The sequence below is a fragment of the Limulus polyphemus genome, unplaced genomic scaffold (assembly GCF_000517525.1).
Source record: "Limulus polyphemus unplaced genomic scaffold, Limulus_polyphemus-2.1.2 Scaffold536, whole genome shotgun sequence".
Classification (NCBI taxonomy): Eukaryota; Metazoa; Arthropoda; class Merostomata; order Xiphosura; family Limulidae; genus Limulus; species Limulus polyphemus.
Genome location: NW_013666146.1, coordinates 390982 through 395648, shown reverse-complemented (window position 1 = coordinate 395648; position 4667 = coordinate 390982). Strand labels below are relative to the sequence as shown.

Here is a 4667-nt window from a genome sequence, read left to right as displayed (position 1 = left end):
GTCGAATGTCCTAACTACCAGGCCATGCCAAATAACTGCATATAAAATTTAGATCGACACACACATGTAATTTTATGACCTATTTTCAAGAACTACATATGAAAAAGCTACAAAAAATTAGACAGAATAATCTGAAAATTTTTCATTAATTCGATAATTAATCGAATCAACAATCGGAAACAGCGATAATAAACGCCTAAATAATAAAATTCATCAAAATCACTTCCACTATAAAAATCCAAGATATAACTTTTGTTATAATACGGTTTGTTTTTTGATATAACTTTCATGAGTGCCCTATCATAATAACAGTTACCCAAACATTCCGCCATTCCTACACTTCTCTGTGGATTGACTTAAAACTTGGTCGGGTTATACCTTGGTCTAACATGTCCACACAAACTTCTCTTTTTTTGATTTAGGTCTCTTTAAGGATTTTATGAGGTCAAAAGTCAAACAACCCCAAAATATATATTTTGGGCTCCTGTGCGGTCATATTTGCAGCAATTAAGATGAAAGTTGGTACAAATATAAATTTTCATTCGCTCATCAAATTGACACAAAAAGGTTGAATTTGTCCGTTTTGAGTCCGTTAATGGAGGTCAGAGCTCACAAAAAAAGCATAATTTAGAGAGTTTTGGTCAATTACTCTGTCATATGTTGACCAATTAACATGGGATTTGGCACAACGATACTTTTTTACATATTCCACACATTCACAAACAAAAATGGTAGACATGCCCATTTTTAGTGATTATGGGAGGGTCAAGATACCACAGAAAGCATAATGTTTGGGAGTTTTGGTCAATTACTCTGTCATATGTTGACCAATTAACATGGGATTTGGCACAACGATACTTTTTTACATATTCCACACATTCACAACCAAATATGGTAGACATGCCCATTTTTAGTGATTATGGGAGGGTCAAGATACCACAGAAAGCATAATTTAGTGAGTTTTGGTCAATTACTCTGTCATATGTTGACCAATTAACATGGGAATGTGGCACAAAGATACTTTTTTTACAAATCCCATAATTATACATACAAAACATGGGATATGCCCATTTTTGGTCATTTTAGGGGGTCAAAAGGTCAAATAACTCATACTTTTAGGGGTTTTGGTTAATTGCTTAACCTTATCTCGGGCAATTGAACAGGATTTAGTACCAACACACTTTTTGCAGGTCCCAAACAGACATATAGACAATTTTGGAATTTTTGTCTATTGCTAAATTTTTCAGCGAGGAAAGCATAACTTGAGGTTTTCGTGAACTATTAATGTGTATGTCAACCAACTTACCAACTTACATGGGTATGTCAACCAACTTATATGTGTATGTCAACCAACTTACATGTGTATGTCAACCAACTTACATGTGTATGTCAACCAACTTATATGTGTATGTCAACCAACTTATATTTGTATGTCAAACAACTTATATGTGTATGTCAACCAACTTACATGTGTATGTCAACCAACTTACATGTGTATGTCAACTAACTTACCAACTTATATGTATATGTCAACCAAGTTATCCAACTTATATGTGTATGTCAACCAACTTACATGTGTATGTCAACCAACTTATATGTGTATGTCAACCAACTTACATGTGTATGTCAACCAACTTACATGTGTATGTCAATCAACTTACATGGGATTTGGTACAAAGATACCTTCTTGCACGTTCCAAGCAGTGATGTAAACAGTTTTCGATTTTTCTAGTGTCAAAACTGGCCATGTTGGGACAGCGTGGCGGAGACATGTTGTATTCGTCCGCGAATGTTGGCCTCTTTAATATTATATACCGACTCCACCGAATTACTGGGGAATTAAAGTGCATACAAAAGGCAGAATTTATACTTCTCTGACGACTGAACTTTAAGTTGCTGTTAGTTCTACTGACAGTGTCTTTAATACAAAAGTTATATATATATATCCGTGTGTGTGTGGGAACCTTCAAATGATAATGAACGAGATTAGCCAATTACTAGCTTATTTATTTATTTTATGTGTATAATATATCTTAGTGGTATGATAGGGGTATTAATTATTATGTGAGATTTAGGGTGTTGCTTCATTCCAAGGACCCAAATAGACAAGCGTGTATTTTCATTCTAAGAGTTTTGAAAATACGATCTTTTTGTAGGTCAGGTGTTTCCTACTGGCTAACGTACTCGAACTGTAAATCCGAATGTTCATTGTTCGCATCATGCTGCCGCAAAAAAAAAGCCCTCCGTATTTTGGGACCTTGAGTGCGAAAAGTGTGACAATTAAATTCCACTACTTGTTTATACGATAGTAGCTCAAAAATTAGCAGTAAGTTCAAAATTGGGGCTGGCTAAATGAAGGTAGTCTTTATGTAGCTTTGCGCGAAAATTCTAGTACCAAATAAATAATCTTATTTACGGATTTCAACTCCCTTCCAGTGATAAAAGAAGACGTCTTCTGATAAACAATTCTTCTTTTGTATCTTTATTTAATGTAAATACAAATCTCAACCTATAAAGCTATCAAAGCTCGTTTCTGGTCTATCATTCAACAATTTAATTTTATTCATTATTTATTGTAAACGTTACAACGTCAATTTACGTTTTTGTATTTAGATATTCAAAATGATAACCTGACGAATCGCCTCCTTCGAAAGAGAATGGTACACATTTCAATAAAGTTTGTCTCTTCGAAACAGAAAGATACATATTTCAAACAAATTAACCTCTTTGAAGCAGAGAGGTACATATTCCAGAAAAATGCGCTTCTTTGAAGCTGGCCATGCAATGTTTACTGTGCGATTTTTGAAACATTGAATGGACATATACTAAAATATATCCAAAGAAGTAGTTGCGAGAGAAATAACGTCATGTCTTACGTCACAATAATCATTGGTTTAGAAGGTTTAATGTAAACATAAATGGTCTTTATCCATTAATTCCTCATTCAGGATTAACCAAAGTAATTTAACCTACTTTTTAAATACTGTGTATTCAGGATAGTGCACTGAAATTTTTGTTTTTGTAATAAATTATATACTGTACGCGTATCTAACAACAATAATGACGTATAACACTTTACTTGGTGCATCTAGTCCCCAGCTGGGACAGCGGTAAGTCTCCGGATTTACAGTGCTAAAATCAGGTGTTCGATTCCCCTCGGTGGGAGGCCCGGCATGGCCAGGTGGTTACGGCACTCGACTTGCAATTTGACGGTCGCGGGTTCGAATCCCCGTCACACCAAACATGCTCGCCCTTTCAGCCGTGGGGGCGTTATAATGTGACGGTTAATCCCACTATTCTTTGGTAAAAGAGTAGCCCAAGAGTTGGCGGTGGGTGGTGATGATTAGCCGCCTTCCCTCTAGTCTTACACTGCTAAATTAGGGACGGCTAGCGCAGATAGCCCTCGTGTAGCTTTGCGCGAAATTCAAAAAACAAACAAAACAAACCCCCTAGGTGGACACAGCAGATAGCCTGATGTGGCTTTGCTAAAAGAAAAACACGTACACGTATCGGCTTCTAAACATTCGAGGAAAATAATGCACCCAGTGAACCTTTCATAACTATTATATATATTTAAGTGAACTTAAACTATACGTGGCCAAAATAATCATCGTAAAATAAACAGTCTGATCCTAATAATAAGATATATAAACAAATAGGTTTGAGAACCACAACTGACTGCAACTGCCAGTTGAATGAAAAGAGGACGACTCTGCGACAAGAAGACTTCAGTATAGAAACCGAAACGTTGTTTCCGTTTCCTTCACCACGCAGTTACAGTCCATCAAAGTTCACAAACCTACTGTGTCAACTCTGCCTAGAGTTCCACTGAAATATCATGAAAAACTGATAGTTGTTTAAATACCTACACGGAATATATTTCATACAGTAAAGCGTCTTAGAAGTCGCGTGTGCTTGATTTGTGGAAAAGCTAGTTGGACTTTCTCCCCTCGGAACATATACACGCCCTTAGCTTATTATGGAGAACGTTTACATAGACAGACAGATAAGCCATAACATATCGGTTCATGTTGACATTGGTTTCTTAACTTATTTCTCTCACACCTGATTTTAGTCGAACCCGAGAGATAAGAAAACGTAGAGGGTGTTTCACTCTACTCTGAGTGTGAACTAGGTGTAGTAGAGAAGGGAAGATCTGTTTCTTCCTTCCTGGAGATACATCTGTGATTAGTAACTTGGATTTTCTATGTTTCTGTAATAGAAACATTTATTTCGCACTAAGATAAGGGTAAGTATTAATATCTCCCTATTTTATTATCTATTAATTCGTGATACAGCTGGGCTTGTAAGCTTTCTTGGTGTACTAGTATATAAGTAAAATAATAACAAAATATTGTTTGATACAAATGTTTATAAATCAAAATTCATCTCTACATATGCATATAATAAACTCACCACCAGCGAGATAGTATTGTTCATATCAGACCAGATCCAATAAAGATAACGGCATGCTATTGCTTATGTAGTTATCATACTACCATTGAATATATTGTAATGTACAGCCTACCCAACTCCAGTGACTATCTTGTGAATATATTATATTATACAGCCTATTTCGCTATCCCAACTCCAGTGACTATCTTGTGAATATATTATATTATACAGCCTATTCGCTATCCCAACTCCAGTGACTATCTTGTGAATAT

At 35.7% G+C, this 4667-nt stretch overlaps 1 protein-coding gene across 1 annotated transcript in view; it reads left to right on the top strand.

The window, feature by feature from the left end:
• The first annotated feature begins 4079 nt into the window (after positions 1–4079).
• LOC106458943 (guanine nucleotide-binding protein G(s) subunit alpha-like) overlaps positions 4080–4667 on the top strand; it is a 33645-nt gene continuing 33057 nt past the window's right edge. Inside the window, exon 1 of the mRNA XM_022385309.1 lies at positions 4080–4249. The gene's annotated coding sequence lies outside the window, so the exon portion shown is untranslated. The remainder of the gene's footprint in view (positions 4250–4667) is intronic.